At 39.0% G+C, this 20,681-nt stretch overlaps 1 long non-coding RNA gene across 1 annotated transcript; it reads right to left on the bottom strand.

Moving 5' to 3' along the window:
- Positions 1 to 7,187: 7,187 nt before the first annotated feature.
- On the bottom strand, positions 7,188 to 17,306 carry LOC129644973 (uncharacterized). Its single transcript, XR_008711094.1, has 3 exons — positions 17,191 to 17,306; positions 8,758 to 9,112; positions 7,188 to 7,461 (listed from the first exon to the last, which is right to left on the bottom strand). It is a non-coding gene; the product is annotated as an uncharacterized LOC129644973 (long non-coding RNA).
- Positions 17,307 to 20,681: the final 3,375 nt, after the last annotated feature.

Here is a 20,681-nt window from a genome sequence, read left to right as displayed (position 1 = left end):
GAAGCCTAGGAAATGGCCTAATGTGCTGCATAGTGAGGAGGGAAGGGAAAGACAATATAAGATAAAGTGGTCTAATCATGGTATTTGTGCAAAAAAACTGATGAGGATCCAGTCATTCCTGGGAATATTGAGGGTAAGATTATTCCAGGTGGAGGGAAGAGTAAGAGCTTATAATCGTTTTGTAGAAGAAAAGAAGGGATTGGTAGGGATCTACCTCAAGGATGTAAAGAGGACTCAAATTCCTCCCATATAGAAACCAGGATATACTAACTTTTTAGTACAGGAACAAAAGGCAAAAAAAGCATCAATATTATCACCTACAGCTTAGACAGGTTTTGTATTTGTTGTTGTTGTTGTTGATGAAGGGGTGGTAAGGGAGGAGTGATTAGGAGCTGGCTGAATTGGTGACCTTAGCATAAAGTAGGTCTCTATAAATCAACATTTCTGAAGACTGTTCCAGAAACATTGGACTAGATGCTGTAGTCAACCTAAACTCACGCTGAAGTCTCCAGTTTGGGAAACACTTCTCTTACACTGCTTCTCCCCACTCTCTACACCCCTACCACCTGGGCACTCACAATGCATGTTAGCACATTAAAGGCTCTGAAAAACTCAGCATTTGGAAAACTTGGTTAACTTTTGTTTCTCAAATTAATTTAACCACTGTATCTGTTTTGTGGTTTTGTTTTAAGACAATACAAGTTAAAACCTGTGGATGAGTATTTTGTAAAACAAATTCTGGGAAGCTCTGGTCTAAATCAGTCTCCACAACCCACAAGCCTTGCTGTGGTCATTCCTAGCTTCCAGTTTCATCCTGTTCAGTGGAAGCAGTAAATAAATACAGGAATGTGATTTTTTAAAAGATACAACAGATAGTTCGGTTTGCAAGTGTGAAAGTAAAAACTGCAAAAGTCTCAATTAATCTAATTTTACTACATTTATTTTGGAAAAGGCAGAGGAACCAGAGATCAAATTGCCAACATCCGCTGGATCATGGAAAAAGCAAAAGAGTTCCAGAAAAACATCTATTTCTGCTTCTTCGACTATGCCAAAGCCTTTGACTGTGTGGATCACAATAAACTGTGGAAAATTCTGAAAGAGATGGGAATACCAGAACACCTGATCTGCCTCTTGAGAAACCTGTATGCAGGTCAGAAACCAACAGTTAGAACTGGACATGGAACAACAGACTGGTTCCAAATAGGAAAAGGAGTATGTCACGGCTGTATATCGTCAACCTGTTTATTTAACTTCTATGCAGAGTACATCATGAGAAACGCTGGACTGGAAGAAGCACAAGCTGGAATCAAGATTGCTGAGAGAAATATCAATAACCTCATATATGCAGAGGACACCACCCTTATGGCAGAAAGTGAAGAGGAACTCAAAAGCCTCTTGATGAAGGTGAAAGAGGAGAGTGAAAAAGTTGGCTTAAAGCTCAATATTCAGAAAACGAAGATCATGGCATCTGGTCCCATCATTTCATGGAAATAGATGGGGAAACAGTGGAAACAGTGTCAGACTTTATTTTTCTGGGCTCCAAAATCACTGCAGATGGTGACTGCAGCCATGAAATTAAAAGATGCTTACTGCTTGGAAGGAAAGTTATGACCAACCTAGATAGCATATTGAAAAGCAGAGACATTACTTTGCCAACAAAGGTTCGTCTAGTCAAGGCTACGGTTTTTCCAGTGGTCAGGTATGGATGTGAGAGTTGGACTGTGAAGAAAGCTGAGCGCTGAAGAATTGATGCTTTTGAACTGTGGTGTTGGAGAAGACTCTTGAGAGTCCCTTGGACTGCAAGGAGATCCAACCAGTCCATCCTAAAGGAGATCAGTCCTGGGTGTTCACTGGAGGGACTGATGTTGAAGCTGAAACTCCAATACTTTGGCCACCTGATGCAAAGAGCTGACTCATTGGAAAAGACCCTGATGCTGGGAAAGATTGAGGGCAGGAGGAGAAGGGGATGACAGAGGATAAGATGGTTGGATGGCATCACTGACTCAGTGGACGTGGGTTTGGGTGGACTCTGGGAGTTGGTGATGGACAGGGAGGCCTGGCATGCTGCAGTTCATGGGGTCGCAAGGAGTCAGACACGACTGAGCGACTGAACTAAACTGAACGTCTATTTACCTTAAAATAATTTCAACAGAATTACAAATAGCTAATACATATAAATATAAATATGTGTGCTGCTGCTACTGCTGCTGCTGCTAAGTCACTTCAGTCGTGTCCAACTCTGTGCGACCCCATAGATGGCAGCCCACCAGGCTCCTCTGTCCCTGGGTTTCTCCAGGAAAGAATACTGGAGTGGGTTGCCATTCCTTCTCCAATGCATGAAAGCAAAAAGTAAAAGTGAAGTCGCTCAGTTGTGTCCAACTCTTAGAGACCCCATGGACTGTAGCCTACTATAAGTTTTATGAAAAATAAGAAGTTTAATTACTAAAGGTTAAAATCCGATTTGAATGCTCATTTATGCCCTGAGGCTTAGTTAGATGTTTTAAATTAAAATTAATTTCTGCTCAGCCAAGTGCAAAAAACATTAAGCCTATTCATCACCAATCCATCTTCCTTATTTTGATTACAACCGTTTTAAATGACAGAATTATTAAGCACTTTAAGATTAATTTTTAAAAATCAAATACATCACACTTTATAATAATATAGATACTTAATAGAGGGGGGGAAATTCCATATCAAAGGTTAATTAACAATGCTGACACTCTCTTGGTGGCTAAAAATAAGACTAATAGGACTCTCTAATATCAGGCTGTATTATATTATATTTAAAGTCCATTTGGGAAACTGAATTTATATTTCCTGATTAGATTTATTCTAGTAAATATAATTGTGTAAAATAATTATTACAAACATATGAAAATGTTAAATTTCAATCATACAGTTCACATATATATCATCAGAATATACAGAATCCACTTCCTAAATATTATGGCTCTATTTGTCAAATAGCTTCTCATTAAGTTTCCATTTTGTAATACCTATAAAATTATGAGCTATCTCAAATAAAATGGAGACTTCAAAATTAGTCACTGAGGGAATGAATGCTAATAGTGTAATAACAATAAATATTAATAGTATAATTCCCTGGTGGCACAGTGGTAAAGAATCTGCCTGCCAATGCAGGAGATGCAAGAGACATGGGTTCAATTGCTGGATTGGGAAGATCCACTGGAGTAGGAAAAGGCAACCCACTCCAGTATTATTGCCTGGGAAATCCCATGGACAGAGGAGCCTGGCAAGCTACAGTCCATGGGGTCACAAAGAATTGGACATGATTCATCACACACACACACACACACATTCTCAAACTAAGTTTCCTCTGGTAAATATAAAATTTATTACATTCCCCAAACTGGTCTTCAAAATAATAAAAGAGAAGCTTAATTATTCAACATAAGATCAGTACATTTTTAACTAAAATTAACCCAAGCCCCCGAAAATACTGATTTATACAAGCCGTCAAAATTCACTTTTTAAAGTTAACCTTTATTGGCTCATAATGGTCAATTCAAAATGATAACTAAGAGATTTTAGCTATATTTTAACAAATGCTTGGCTGTTTTCAGCATCTTGATATTCTTTCTTTATAAGTACTCTAGCACTCACACCAGTAATTTTTTTTTTAAGTCACTCAAGCTAAATATCAAGAAAGAATATGCAAGAAAAAGCTCAATCAAAAGGCTCTCCCAAGTGGTTAAATGGTATATCTAGATATGGCAGGCATGCTAAGCCACTTCAGTCATGTCTGACTCTGCGACCCTATGGACTGTAGCCCACCAGGCTCCTCTGTCCATGGATTCTCCAGGCAACAATGCTCGAGTGGGTTGCCATTTCCACCTCCAGAGGATCTTCCTGACCCAGAGACTGAACCCAGTTCTCTTATGTCTCCTGCACCAGCAGGCAAGCAAGTTCTTTACCACTAGTGCCACCAGGGAAGTTCCTTGGCAGGCATGAACCCACGTACAACTCACATTGTTTAGGGAAGGAATTGTACCTTCAATAAGGGACACTGGATCGATTAGATACATAGGTACATAGTTATTTTTTAAAAGTCTTGATTCTCTACCTCAAACCACATGTAAAAAATATAGATGTAAATGTAAAGGTAGAATAATACAGCTTTTAGAAGAAAACATAAGAGAATATCTTCATGACCTTAAAATAGGCCAAGATTTCTCAAACAGAACACAGAAAATACTAACCATAAGAGAAAAGATTGATAAATTGGATTATATTAAAGCTAAGGACTTCTATTCCATTAAAAAATCATCATTAAAAATGAAAAACAAGTCACAGAGAAGATATTTGTAGGACATATCCAGCAAAGGACTCCTGCAAAGGTATAAGGAACTCCTAAAAGCCAACATGAAAAAACAGACAACCCAAGAAAAAAGAAAAACAAAAGACTTGAACAATCATTTCACAAAACAGGGTATTCAAATGGCTGGTAAATATATGAAATGAAAATTAAAACTGCAGTAAGAGACTATTATCCACCCACCCAAGTGACCAAAATTTGCTTGGATTTCTTTAAGTGAACATATTGCCATTGTAATAATAATAATAATAATAATAATAAAATACTTATTGCTGTTATTGTTGTTCAGTTGCTACGTTGTGTCTGACTCTGTGGCCCCATGGACGGCAGCACACCAGGCTCCCCTGTCCTTCACTGTCTCCTGCAGTTTGCTCAAATTCATGTCCATTGAGTCAGTGATGCTATCTAACTATCTCATCCTCTGTTGCCCTCTTCTCCTTTTGCTTTCAATCTTTCCGAGCACCAGGGTCTTTTCCAATGAGTCAGCTCTTTGCATCAGGTGGCCAAAGTATTAGAACTTCAGCTTCAGTGTCAGTTTTTCTAAGGAATATTCAGGGTTGATTTCCTTCAGGATTGACTGGTTTGACCTTGCCTTCCAAGAGAGGGACTCTATATGATTCTGGAGAATATACATAAAAAGAACAAATATATAGGCCTTATCTGTCAAGGCAAAAGAAGAGTTTCTAGTAATTACCTTTGATGGCCTGGACTTTTTAAAATACCAAGTATTGGCAAGAATATGAAATAAGTGGACTCAGACATTACTGATGAGAGTGAAAAATTGGAAGTGCCACTTTGGAGAACTGTTTGGCATTATCTAATAAAGCTAAACATATGCCTTACCTATAAACCAACTATCTATATTTTTTTGAGAGAAAAGAGTGCATATGTCACCTGTAGCTGTATACAAAGATATTCATAGCAACACGATTTATAATGCCCCTCAGGAGGGGCAAATGCCCATCAAAAATAGAATGGTTCAATAAATTGTGGAATAGGCATACAAGGCAATACTATACAACAATTCAGATGTGTATGCTACAGCCATACACAAAAATGGAATAAATCTCACAAGCATAATGATAAGAAAAGCTGCTGCTGCTAAGTCGCTTCAGTCGTGTCTGACTCTGTGCGACCCCATAGACGGAAGCCCACCAGGCTCCCCCATCCCTGGGATTCTCCAGGCAAGAACACTGGAGTGGGTTGCCATTTCCTTCTCCAATGCATGAAAGTGAAAAGTGAAAGGGAAGTCGCTCAGTCGTGTCTGACTCTTAGCGACCCCATGGACTGCAGCCTACCAGGCTCCTCCATCCATGGGATTTTCCAGGCAAGAGTACTGGAGTGGGGTGCCATTGCCTTCTCCGAAGAAAAGCTAGACAAATACAAAAAAAGTACCTACTGCAGTTCTTATAAATACTTTAAATATACCATATATTTTATAAATATATCATTTGTATAAAGTTCAAAAATGGGAGGGGTGGGGAAGTCTATGTTTTAGCAGTCAAGATAGCAGTAACCCTTGAGATGGAGCACAGTACTTGTAAGGGGGCTTTGGGAAGCTTGGGGTGCTGGTATGTTCTGTTTCTGGGGTGCCTGTTGCATTCTGTTGGTTACATGGGTGTGTTCACTTTGTGAACATTCATCAAGCTGCACACTTACAATCTGTGAATTTTCTGTGTGTTATACTGCAATAAAATTTATACTTTAAAAATCCTATAGTGTACATAGTAATGGGTCTATGTTGTGTGTATATGTGTGTATTTGTGTGTGCTTAGTCATGTTCAACTCTTTGAGGCCTCATAAACTGGAGAAGGCAATGGCACCCCACTCCAGTACTCTTGCCTGGAAAATCCCATGGATGGAGGAGCCTGATGGGTTGCAGTCCATGGGGTCGCTAAGAGTCGGACACGACTGAGCGACTTCACTTTCACTTTCCACTTTCATGCATTGGAGAAGGAAATGGCAACCCACTCCAGTGTTCTTGCCTGGAGAATCCCAGGGATGGCGGAGCCTTGTAGGCTGCCGTCTATGGGGTCGCACAGAGTCGGACACGACTGAAGCAACTTAGCAGCAGCAGCAGCAAACTGTAGTCCACCAGGCTCCTATGTCCATGGAATTTTCCAGGCAAGAATACTGGAGGAGGGTTGCCACTTTCTTTTCCAGGGGATATCCCTGACCCAAGGATCAAACCCATGTCTCCTGCATTGGCAGGTGGGTTCTTTACTACTGATCCACCTGGGCTGTGATGTAGTATTAAATAAAAAGAAGGGTTCAGAGTAGAATGATCACCATGATTCCTACTGGGGAAGAAAAGGAAAAGAAATACATATGTGGATAGAGCTGATTCATGGATAAGCACCAAATACGAAGCTATTCTCTCTTAGGGTTGATCCTTGTTTTTATTTTTGGTAGTTTTTTTGAGTTTCCTTAAGTGAACATATCATCAATGCAATAAAAAAAAAAATATATATATATATATATATATAAGTGTTATCTGTACACCCCTGCCTGGACTTATACAAAAAGAATAAATCAAATTTGTCAACACATAGACCTCGTCTATATAGGCAAAAGCAGGAGTCTTAGGCAATTGCTATTAAAAGCCTGGAAAATTGAGTCAAAACATCAACCTGATGGGACATGTGTATTATATGAAATATATTATTGAGGAGTTTGGAAATAAATGTGGATAAACGTGGTCAACAAATGACTGTCTCTTCAAAGTCAGGAACTTCTTGCGTTAGGGAGCATCTGAAAAATTGCCTCATTTTGCCCATAAACTCCTAGTATATCAATAGCTCCCCTAACATTTGGACATTTCAAATATCTCATCAGAGGTCCAGTGAAATGCATTTTTAATGCTGTAAGGCACAAGATAATTCAGCTTCATTCTAAAAGAAGAACTAAATGAAAGAGTAAATGTTTCCTCCTCCTCACCTTCTTCTTTCTCCTCCCCTACTGTCTCTTCTCCCATGGCCTGCTCCTTCTCTTCTCATTTTCCTGGGACTGCCTTGCAGTTTGGCCTCAGTCCTGGGGGTGCAAATGGTACTGACAGGTCCTAAGCTTTGTTATTCTAGTATCCTTGAAATCCCAGCTGAATGGGAGATTTGCCTCTCCTCACTCTAAAATTGGAAGTGCAAAGAGAGAAGAGAAAGTGAACAATTATCAGTTTCTTCTCCCTCTCCCAGCTCCAGCCCTTCCCCCTCAGTTCCCCAACCCAGGCCCAGCTATAAGCGGAGATGAATGCTGAGATGCTAGCTGTTCACACTGCCCAACACTTTTCACGTGGTAGGTCACGGGACATTAGGAGAAAGGGAAGTGGTGATGCAATATCCAATGGCCATGCTAGGGGTGGGGGACCAGAAAGTTAAGAAGGAAATAAGATGCAGACTGGGATGGAGCATGTACTCCAGTGGCTAAGAGTGGCGCTTCTCTGTATAGCAACGGAAAGTGCAAAGCAGGTGCCCCACATGCTACAAAAACAAAGAACAGAAAAACAAACAAAAGACGATAAACACTCGTACAAGTGAGATTACATATATCTAAGGTATTCAAAAAACCCTCCAAATATCAGGGATTCATTACAGTTATGAAAATAAATGCTTTAGGGACTTTCAGAGCAACTCATATATTTAAAAAGAATATAAAAGCTCAGGAAAATAAATAGACATCCCAGAAATTCCCCCAGCAGAAACTCTGAGAGCTGCCTCTAGACTTTCCATTTCACGGAGACAAGGAGTAGGGTGGTTTCCACTGGGCCTCAGAGAAAGGAACAGAAAGGTTGCCTCCTCCCCATCGGTAAATATCTGAAATCCCCCCGTGCAGGATTGTGATATGAGGCTGGAAGACACAGAGCCCACAGGGGGAGACTTCAGACCAGAGCCAAGAGATCAAGAATCCACTCACAGAAGACACAAGCATTGCTACCTGACTGGCTCTGCTGTCACCCCAGCCAGGCACGAACAGAAAAACAGTAGAGAAAGATTGTGCTGTGGCCAGGCAGCCTGGCAAAACTAGGTGGTGGGGTGAGAAAATGACCTGAGGGCGCTGACTAGAGTGGAGGGAGTATTTGATGTCTGAGGCGGACTTGGGGTGAGGCAGAGAACCGAGTGATTTGATGGGAAAATCCTGAAGGCAGATGAAAAGGACAAGGTGGGAGTGAATGTTGTTTAGTCACTAAGTCCTGTCTGACTCTTTTGCGACCCATTAGACTGTAGCCCACCAGGTTCCTCTGTCCACAGGATTTCCCAAGAAAGCATACTGGAGTGGGTTGTCATTTCCTTCTTCAGGGGATCTTCCTGACCCAGGGATCAAACCCCCATCTTATGCATTAGGAGGGGGATCCTCTACTACTGAGACACCTTATTGTAGTTAAATATACTCTCATATTAGTTTAAAGCACATTCCATATACATTACATTGTTGTTCAGTCGCTAAGTCATGTCTGACTCTCTGTAACCCCGTGGACTGCAGCACACCAGGCTTCTCTGTCCTCCACCATTTCCCTGGTGCTTGCTCAAACTCATGTCCATTGAGTCGGTGATGCCATCCAACCATCTCATCCTCTGTTGTCCCCTTCTCCTTTTGCCTTCAATTTTTCCCAGCATCAGGGTCTTTTCCAATGAGTTGGTGCTTCCTATCAGGTGGCCAAAGTACTGGGGCTTCAGATTCAGTATCACTCCTTCCAATGAATATTCAGGATTGATTTCCTTTAGGATTGACTGGTTTGATCTTCTTGCAGTCCAAAGGGCTCTCAAGATCACATATGTATCTCTAAAAAACAAAGATTCTTTTTATTCTTTTTAAATAACCACAATATCAATATTATATCTGAAAAACAATTCCCTAATATCAAGAGATATTTCGAAGGCATTTCTACATTAAAGTCTCTCTTGTTGCTGTATGTAAAGGCACTTGAGCATTTTAAAAGAGTTTAGAAGGACAAGAACAAGTTTTACCACAAGAAGGGGCCAGGAAATGAAGTTGTAGCGGGAACTCTGAAAAGAGCTAAGATCCAGCAAGAGAAGACTGTGTTTGGTAGGTTTTCATATAATACTGGCCTTTCTAGGCTATGAAGTAGGGGACAAACATCTTGCAAGACTTCATACATAGCTCTAGAAAACTCTCCAGCAATTGATAGACACATAAAAAACCAATATCTGAGCTGTTTCAGTGACCGTAAAGAATCAAGAGACATAAGTAATAAGGAAATGGGTCTTTTCTGTTCTGCCTATTTCTAAGGTTGTGAAGATTTTGATGATACATCCCCAGACTTAAAAAAAAAATTCTGTTGTATTAATATGTGCACCATAAAATATTTTTGAAACAGATTTTGTTAGAGAATGAGATTCAAAAATATAGATAGAAGTTCTCATGTTTTCCCCATAGCCTAAGAAATCATCTTGGACTCCTCTCTTCTAGACCACTGCACTTTACTGTCAGTTTTCCTAGCAGCCATCCTTGAGCTGGTGATAAGGGAGTCAAGTTTAGCAGGTTAAAAATGAACCTGGGATACCTGTACAAAGAAAAGTAGAAGTCAGTGGTCTCAACTCTGCTTACATTATTAGAGTGAGCCTGAGAGATATTATGAAATGTGAACAGCCAGGCTCAACCCCATTCAGTAATTCTGTGGTGAAATTTGTGTTTTTGTTTGTTCGTTTAAGTATTCCAGGTGCTTTTCATGCACAGGCAGATCGAAAAACCACAGCTAAATATGTTTTTAAAAAGTTGCTTAATATGAGAATACTAACTCTGATTTTCAAGCATTCTATTCACTACTTCCTATTACAAAGTGGGGGAAATATTTTACTCTACATTAAAGAATGGGTGCAGGATAGTGAGAAGAAAAGAAATGCAGAGAAATTTCAAAGTAAAAAACCATATCTAATAAAATAGCAGTAAGGTTCTCTCAGAAAAGGTTGGTTTCCGCTTCCATATCCCAGATTCTAATTTATTACATTTTAAACTGCTCCAAATTTGACAGACCTTATTTTCATTTAGCCCAAAAAACACTCATCCTATTAGATTAATAAAATTATCTAATGACTATTTCAAATTGCAATCAGAGTTTTTCATATGTCAAAATTATTAATTCTGACTACTTAAATCTTTTCTGTTTAATCAAGTTTATCTCTCAATTGGGAAGGAAGAAAAAAACCTCTGACCTTAAAAAAAATAAAAAGACATTTTCTATCTCAGAGGAACTGACTTCATCGAATTATCCTGGAGGGAAAAGCAAGTACAAAAACGTGAACTACAGGCAGCTGGAAAGCAGAACTGTGTACAATGAATGACACACCAAATCCTGCAGGGAAATATGCACCACAATACATATTTCCTGTGGCTTCCTGCCTGAGGAGCACTGAAGAACAGTAAAAATTCTTCCAGAAATTTTTTCCTCAGCTGTCTCATTGATGGATTTAGCATAGGTGTTTGTCAAAATGTTAAATCATGGTCAAATCCAAATATGTATATTTACCAATGTTCATACATCTAATCACAAGGGCCACTTGATTCCTTAAAATGAAGGCTAAAAGAAACTTGAATTTCATTCTATCACAAGTCTGGAATGCTGCGACAAGGCCATCAATTCATTCATCTGAGTGAAAAGCTTATAAAATCACAGGCCTTAACTTTCACATCCTTAAATTTCGCCATTTTACCAATTACACAAAGTTATATAGATATGATCATATGTGCTAGAAGTAAAATTAACTGTCTTCTACAGGATCCTTAACAATCAAATGAGTGCTCTAAGTTTATCTTAGGGTGTTTAAAGAGACTAAAACGAGCTGGTTCCACACATAGCTTCCATGATAAACTCTGGGGAGTCACGAGAGGACTGTTGGATGGTAGCACATACTTACTGTAGAAGGTATTGTGTATTATTGGGGTCATAGGAAATCTTCATTTAACTAGGGATAGCTTGTCACAACATATTTCAAGTTAGGACAGATAATAAATACCAATAATTAATATCTTTTTATAATATGACATAGTCTTTTACATTTTTAAAAATTATTTATTTGGCTGTATCAGGTCTTAGTTGCAGCATGTGGAATCTTTCTACAGTGCACAGATCCTTTAGTTGTGACATGCAGGCTCCAGAGCTTCCCGGCTTCAAGTAATTGCAGCTCAGGGGCTTAGTTGCTCCAACCAGGGATCAAACCCACGTCCCCTGCATTGCAAGGGGATTCTTTATCACTGGTCCACAAGGGAAGTCCTAGTGCTTCACATTTTTAAATAACTTCTGATTCCTTACCATCCCCTCCTTGATAGATCTATTATCACACGTTCAAGAACTCTGTGTGTATCTCCCACTTGGGCAAGCGACTACTCTCTTGCCTCACGCTAGCCCACCCTCATTGTCGTCAGTGTTTTCTTGACAATCCATCTTGGAGCCTGTTACTCCTGTTACATACTGTGGGATGTCCTACTTCTCATTTCTCCACCTCCCATATTTACCTCCACCACCCTACCATATTTCCTCCTTACCCTAACTACAAGGAGCCTCATGCCATTCCCCAAACATACTGTTTGGTTCTCGACTCTATTCCTTTACCATATACCATTCTTTTGTCATCCTTAACAAATGTCTTCAGTCCCCTTTGCCTGACTGGCAAACTCTCCCAAAGCTTTCAGGACCAAACCAGAACTTCATCTCATCTGTGGGAGACTGTCTGAAAAGTCCTAGAGTTAGTCTGACTATTAATAGCTTTTGTGCTGTCTTAACCTTTGTATACAATTTTACTGTCATCATGGTCTATCTCCAAATCTAGGCTTCTCTGCCTCCACCATCATTCCTAAGTAGAAAATGAGACCTCCAGGCCAGCTACCCTGTCACGGTCACCTGATGTCCCCAAAGTGTAGCAGGTGCTCAATTCAAGTGTGTTAGTTGCTCAGTCATGTCCAGCTCTTTGTGACCCCATGGACTGTAGCCCACCAGGCTCCTCTGTCCATGGGATTTTCCAGGCGAGAATAATGGAGTGGGTTGCCATTTCCTTCTCCAGGGGATATTCCTGACTCAGGGATCAAACCCAGCTCTCCTGCATTGCAGGCAGACTCTTTACAGTCTGAGCTACCAGGGAAGAATGGCTCCCAATTCAAGGGACTGATGAATCTAACTGATGAATGGTTAAAAGGAATTTTCTTTCTGTTTGAGGTAGGGAAAATGAAATAATACAACATAGAAACTCAATAATACAAAGTAGAAACTCTTTCACCTATATTAAAGGTGAGAAATCTATTTTACTGTGAGTCAATTCTGAAAAAATTAAAATAATTACTGGCTACATTTTTAAAATTTCTTTCTTTATTGAATGGAAGCATTTCAATTGTGAAAATAGACACTCCTATCATAAGCAGGGAGCTGTCAATGTTTGTTAAGAGCACATTTGAGAGGCAACAACACAGAGATGGCTTTTGTTGCCATTTTTTAATCTTTTAACTGGAAATCTATTTCAAGTGGAATCACGAAGCTGAGTAAGTGGCAAGTTGCTCTTCAACCAAGATCAGTTATTCTTGGCATCTAGATTATGGAGGACGACAGGACCACGTGGTCCTTATTCCTTAGGAAGACTTTTCTTCAAAGGCTGACTTTTCTTTGCCATCCTCTCTCTGCAGTGGGCTTCTTCAGATTCTCTTTCGAAGGGGTTTCTTCTCCACCCTCCCTCCCCTCTGCCCTTGTGAGCCAGGTGCTAGAGTTAATACTTAGCAAGGAAAAAATAGTTGCTTTTTAGCTGCCTCACATAAATAATAGCCTAAGGAAAACACCTGTGTCTATGAATAGTTGTTTATAAACTCTGATTCACAGGGTCTCTAAGGGCTATACTGCAATTTGGGAGAGTGGTTGGATGGGACATGTTTTGACTATTCCATCACCTACAGGCTTTGAGCCTTTCTGAAGTCCTCTCACAGAACTAGGCCACATGCAACACGTAAACACTCAAATTGTATCTGCTGCTGCTGCTGCTAAGTCGCTTCAGTCGTGTCCGACTCTGTGAGACCCCAGAGACGGCAGCCCACCAGGCTCCCGCATCCCTGGGATTCTCCAGGCAAGAACACTGGAGTGGGTTGCCATTTCCTTCTCCAAGACATCAAAATGGGAACGTCCTCGGCAGTCCAGCGGTTAAGATTGTGCATCCAATGCGGCGGGTGCAAGTTTCATCCATGGTCGGGGAACTAAAATCCCACATGTCATGCAGAGTGACCAAAAAAATTAAAAAAAAATTTAAGACATCAAAATAGCTATCTAATCTGAGCAAATCAGTTGTTTTCAGTTTTTTTACATTATGTTAAAATTAAAACAAGCATATAGGCATAAAGGTAAAACAGAACACTGGCTTTGTAGACACACAGACCAGCTCAATCCTATATTATTTATGTGACCTCAGAAGAAAAGTTACCTAACCTCTCTGAACTGTAATTTCGTCATCTCTAAAATGGGGCTATGTGATACCCACCTCAGCAGTGCTGAGTGATTAAATGAAATTATGTTTGTGAAGCACTTGGAAGATATTCAAAACATTTTAGTTCCTTCCTTTTGGAGGTAGTAATCTCCTCACAGGTGCAGAGCAATAATAATTTGAATATTTGAGTGTGTGCATATATGTGTGTGTGTGTATATATATATATACACATATACACATACATATATATTTTTAAATTCTATTCTTGATTGTATGAGTTAAATAGATGCCATCATAATATGATTTAAATTATTATTGTTCTGTCCTTCACACCACACCTCTGCCAGAGGCCCACAGAGTTATAAGGAACCTAGAAGATGAGCCAAGGCAATGCAACTCGGACCTTACTCCATCACTGCATATAAGTCATGCCAGACTGTTGAGTGTGGATTGTTAGTTCCATGCAGCTCCCGGAAGGAAACACCTCACTCATTTAGAAACTCCTTTAAATCAACACTTACAAGAACAGAGCATTAGCCAAAATCTTAACTTCACAAATACAGCAACTAGTTACCACTCTAAGAAAACACAAATTTCCCCATATTTGGTAATATTATTAGGTAACTTCTTAACTATATTTTTATGTTAATGATTTTAATGTTAATTTGATTTCTTTTTTGGTTTGTTTTAATCCTCCAGGCAAGAATACTGGAGTGGGTAGCCATTTCCTTCTCCAGGGGATCTTCCCAACCCAGGGATCAAACTCTGGTCTCTTGTATTGCAGGCAGATTCTTTACCATCTGAGCCATCAGGGAAGCCAATCAAAATGATTGTTATTGTTCAGTTGTTAAGTTGTGTCCAACTCTTTGTGACCCCCATGGACTGCAGCATGCCAGGCTTCCTGTCCTTCACTATCTTCCAAAGTTTGCTCAAACCCATGTCCACTGAGTTGGTGATGCCTTCCAACCATCTCATCCTCTGCCATCCTCTTCTCTTGCCTTCAATCTTGCCCAGCATCAGGGTCTTTTCCAATGAGTTGGCTCTTCTCATCAGGTGACCAAAATATCGGAGCTTCAGATTCAGCATCAGTTTTTCTAATGAATATTTAAGGTTGATTTTCTTTAGGATTGACTGGTTTGATCTCCTTGATTTCTAAGGGACTCTCAAGAGTCTTCTACAGCACCACAACTTGAAAACATCAGTTCTTTGGCACTCAGCCTTCTTTATGGTCCAACTCTCACATCTGTACATGACTACTGGAAAAACCATAGCTTTGACTATGCCGACATTTGTTCGCAAAGTAATGTCTCTGCTTTTTAATATGCTATCTAGGTTTGTCATAGCTTTTCTTCCAAGGAGCAAGCATTTTTAAAATTTTGTGGCTGCAGTCACCATCTGCAGTGATTTTGGAGCCCAGGAAAATAAAATCTGCCACTGTTTCCACTTTTTATCCATCTAGTTGTCATGAAATGATGAGACTAGATGCCATGATCTTAGTTTTTTGAATGTTGAATTTTAAGCCAGCTTTTTCACTCTCCTCTTTCATCCTCACATGCACATAATTTATTTTTTTTAATTTTATTTTATTTTTAAACTTTACATAACTGTATTAGTTTTGCCAAATATCAAAATGAATGCACATAATTTAAAGAATCCAATTTATACATCTTGCTGTGAAAAACAGCAGTCCCTTGTGTCTCCCATCAATACCTTTCTCCTTACATTATATTCAATGTTTTTAGCTATTTTGTTTTATTTGTTTGAATTCATTGGTTGGTTGATGTTTCTGGTGTTTACTCCTACCATTTTGAGCTTCCCTGGTAGCTCAGTCGATAAAGAATCTGCCTGCAATGCAGGAGACTGGGGTTCAATCCCTGGGTTGGGAAGATCCCCTGGAGAAGGAAATGGCAACCCACTCCAGTATTCTTGCCTGGAAAATCCCATGGAAAGAGGAGCCTGGAGGGCTACAGACCATGGGATCGCAGAGTTGGATATGACTTAGTGACTAAAACCACTACCACCACCCACAATTTTAAGTATACTATGACTGTCTATATGCAAATTTGATTTTTGAAGTGCAGGATTATGCTAAGACTTCTTACTGTGAAATCTAATACAAAGCTTTCACCACCACCCTCTTCCTGCCCATCACACACATTCTGCTCCTCATCTCTTCATCCACTCAATATCACCAGATCATAATCTTGGTTAGATTAATACTTAGTATCTATGTTAGTGTCAGTATATAAGTGTTATTTATATGTAAGTTTTGTCATCTATATACTATAATTCTTTCTTTTTGGCTCCAACTTGTTTCCTTGGAGTTGGTTTTTGTGTGTTTTGTCAAATATTCTGTGTACTATCACAAATGGAACCCCAAACTCTCCATCAGCTTGTTGAACTTTTTTTTTTGAAGATGTTCAAACAAGTTAGAAATTCTTTCATGTTTACCTTCTTAAAGAAGTCTTTCCTTGAACCTTGTAACCTGCATCAGTGAGAAGGATGGTCCTGGACCAAGTGCATACTGGCCACCCAGGCTGTCCCTTCCCTATCTCCTGGAAATTCCCTTTGCCTGTGTCCTGAATCCACTGTCTTCTACTACCTTGATTCATCCCTTCATTTTGGTGAAGCACATCTGGAGAAGCTTCTGAGAGTGGGTGTAAGGATGATACACATTTTTGAGAAATTACTTACATGAGTAAAATTCAACTTGTTTTCTGTTTTTACATTTCTCAATTTCTAGTCTTTCGTTATTTTCTGTATCCTCTGAGTCTCATCCACCTTGTAAAAAAAAAATCTCTTCAACTGGTAGGCCCAAGACTGATGGGAGTATTCCAGTAATGGTCTGGAGAATGTAATGCAAGAATCACTTTGTGATTCCTGAATTTGTACTCTAAATTCCTTTCTGCCACAGTTGCACATTGCAGCTATTGTACATCTGTCTTTCCTACCTACATGTGCTCCTATTTAGGATTAACAACTCTCCATTTTGCCAAGGTCATTTTGAATTCCATCCTTATAATCTGAAGTGTTAATAACCCTGTTTCTTAGCATCAACTATAAACTGAGCTTTGTAAATATCATCCATATTTATAACAAATAAAGTACACATAGTACTTCTAGACCTTCAAACTTGCAGCCATCTCTTCTAATGGCTAATTCCAAAAGATTTCTAAATAATTGGATTTGCCATCAACAATGGCAAAGTTTGATACATGATTGTTTCTTCATAAAGAATACTTTGAGGGTTGAGTTTTAAATCTGGGGGATTTATCTTGGTATTTTTGCAACGGTATTCAGCTTCTGCTTTTCAAAGGAAATCTCTTCCCTTATTTAAAATATTAGGTGGTACATAATTCTTTTTCCAGACCTGAAGCATTCATTCTGTTAATACTAAACAGACATAATTAAAGAGGTAGCAAGGCATAGTAAAAGAGTACTTACTTGAGGGAGAGGACTAATGTTACTAATGTTTCTCTACAATCCAATATTTGTTGGATATACTAATAATCCAATATCTATTCATCCATCAAATGTGTACTGAGTACCTATTATGTTCAGGTACTATGGTAGGCACTGGAGCTGCAGAGTGAAAAGGACAGACATGGTCCCAGCCTTTGTTAAACAGAACCACGAATACTGAGCAAATAACAAGTTGACTGTGAACAATGACTTAATCTCCTTGAGACTCAGTCTCCTCATGAGTAAAATAAAGAAAATAATAGTACTACTTCACTAGTTCAAATGAGGTAATACAACAGAAAATTTTTATTAGCTCTCCTTTTCTCCAGACAAACTACAAATATCTACTAGTTATGATTTCCTAGGAGCAGGGAGTATATCTTACTCATCTATTCATCTTTTTAATGTGAGCAAGTAGGCAGTGCTCATTAAGTGGGCAGGAAATCAACAAGTGTGGAGCAAGTGACAACTCCAAAAGATGAATCTATACTTTCACACAATTTTAAGTCTCATTTTCTTACCAAGGTTATCCACCCATTCATAAAATAACAAACTTTATGTCATTCAAAAGCAGAGGTAATTTTATAGTAAAATGTTTCCATTTAGTATGTACTCATTAAAGTATATATATTTGAATAACTAAAATAATATAACATTTAAATTTTCATTTTTTCCATTTGATAGAGCAAGCAATATTCCCTAAAATAATTTCTGAAGGTGCAGTACAGTTTTGGGAATGTTTGACAAAATTCTTTGAGATTTTAAAAGCACCTAAATAAGACACTCAAAACAAGTCAATTACATTTCAAAATGAAATGTTAAAAAAAATTTTTTTTTTAATTTGACTCTATTCAGCCTACAGAAAAAAATGTTTAACTTCACTAAAATACATTCAAGTAAGTGTATGGAAATGTCAACTGACCTGCTTCCCAGCAAGTCTTCAGGATTAATGGACTTTAAATCTTTGGACACTAAAATTTGTATAGCAGACAGAGATTTTTACCATGGAAGGTAATTCCTTCCATGTTGCTTTATTCCCCCAAAGGGACTAAGGGATAAACTGTGATTTCTGTTCTTTTCATGGAAACGCATGGAAGAAGCATAGGAAGGGGTTCTAGAAATAGTTCAGTTCAGTTCAGCCTACTTATTTTTCAGAGGAGGAAAAACAGAGGCCCAGAGAGGTAAGATGATTTGCCAGTTGCACAGCTGAGATTAGAACCAAAGTCTCCCTTCTCCGGGACAGGAAGTAGCAGCAGCCTGCTGAAAACATTGCCTGGTATCCCGGGAATTTGCTTGTCTGCTGTGTGAGGATAGTCTGACCCTGGAGAGTCTAATTCCAAGACAGTTACACATACATTCCAGCTAAAGATGCATCTTCATTTTAATTGAAATAGAATGACAGACCAACACCTCCAGTTGTTTTGTTTAAGAATAGAAAAATAAAATTCTTTATCTGGTATCAGAAAAGCTCTACTCCTTAATATAACTGAACAGAAATAAGTCATCTAGAGAGCTTTATTCAACCTCAGCATAGGTTCCCAACGCATCAGCCTAATTGACTGGCATACCCGAAAGCCTGTGCTGCTTCTTTCATTTGGTAAGGAACTGCCTTCTCCCCACTTCCCTCCCCACTCAAGAACCTCACAACAGCAACCCTTCTTAATCTGTAACAGATTTAACCACTTTCTCTTGGCCTCTTCTTTCACCATTATGAGATCTCCAAACAAAACAAAAATCCAGAAAGTAGTTTCTCTTCTCAAGTTTGGGAACACCTAATCTGGTGGTTGATAAATTATCAAATGGAGCCATGGCAAGAACATGGACCTCGGGGGCACTCAGATCCAGTTCAAATGTGGCTCTGATTCTAAACCCCTGAGGAAATCCTCAGTCTCTCTCAGGCTCAACATCTTCATCTCCGAACTAGAGGTGATAATGCTTATCCCATAGCGTTGTTGTAGAAATTCCATGAAGACACATTTAAGCATTTACCACACTGCCTGGCACATGCTAAAGACTTATTCTTTTCCATCTCTCTCTGTTCTCACTTTTTCTCCATTTTCAAGGAACCCTGCTAAATATGCAATTGTTGTCACTTGTTATATAATTCTTTCTACTTTTATATATACTGGAATTCTCCATTATAAAAAAGTTTTAAATAAAATAATTTAAAATGATCATTTGAGAATGTTAGCAATGTTTAGTAAATGCTAACAAGTAAATAATTTTTTAGGCCTGTACTTTTGGGTAATAATATATTGTAAAGAGAATGATAATTTAGAAACTAGAGAATATCATATCATTCAAACTGAGACATAAATATCCAATGTTCTTAAGGAAGTTTTATTCCAATATGTAAACTCTTTGGTAAGCCTATACTCACAGATGAAGTTAACTATTACATATGAAATATTATTCTGATCATGTATATACAGACTGGTTCCAAATAGGAAAAGGAGTACGTCAAGGCTGTATATTGCCACCCTGCTTATTTAACTTATATGCAGAGTACATCACGAGAAACGCTGGGCTGGAGGAAGCACAAGCTGGAATCAAGATTGACTAGAAAAATATCAATAACCTCACATATGCAGAGGACACCACCCTTATGGCAGAAAGTGAAGAGGAACTAAAAAGCCTCTTGATGAAAGTGAAAGAAGAGAATGAAAAAGTTGGCTTAAAGCTCAACATTCAGAAAACTAAGATCATAGCATCCGGTCCCATCACTTCATGGCAAATAGATGGGGAAACAGTAGAAACAGTGTCAGACTTTTATTTTTTTGGGCTCCAAAATCACTGCAGATGGTGACTCCAGCCATGAAATTAAAAGATGCTTACTCCTTGGAAGGAAAGTTATGACCAAACTAGACAGCATATTGAAAAGCAGAAACATTACTTTGCCAACAAAGATCCGTCTAGTCAAGGCTATGGTTTTTCCAGTGGTCATGTGTGGATGTGAGTTGGACTATAAAGACAGCTGAGCACTGAAGAATTGATGCTTTTGAACTGTGGTGTTGGAGAAGACTCTTGAGAGTCCCTTGGACTGCAAGGAGATCCATCCAGTCCATCCTAAAGGAAATCAGTCCAGGGTGTTCATTGGAAGGACTGATGTTGAAGCTGAAACTCCAATACTTTGGCCACCTAATGCAAAGAGCTGACTCACTTGAAAAGACCCTGTTGCTGGGAAAGATTGAGGGCAGGAGGAGAAGGGGATGACAGAGGATGAGATGGTTGGATGGCATCACTGACTCAATGGACATGGGTTTGGGTGGACTCCGGCAGTTGGTGATGGACAGGGAGGCCTGGAATGCTACAGTTCATGGGGTTGCAAAGAGTCAGACACAACTGAGTGACTGAACTGAACTGATGTATATACATATTTGGAAAATACTATTTTTATCAAAAATATTACCTATTTCTCCTTTCAGTGTACATAATTCAGAATAATTACAGGATAATTCTGTAATTATCTACAA

Source organism: Bubalus kerabau, chromosome 2, assembly GCF_029407905.1.
Source record: "Bubalus kerabau isolate K-KA32 ecotype Philippines breed swamp buffalo chromosome 2, PCC_UOA_SB_1v2, whole genome shotgun sequence".
NCBI classification, from domain to species: Eukaryota; Metazoa; Chordata; class Mammalia; order Artiodactyla; family Bovidae; genus Bubalus; species Bubalus kerabau.
This window is presented reverse-complemented; position numbering and strand designations above follow the sequence as displayed.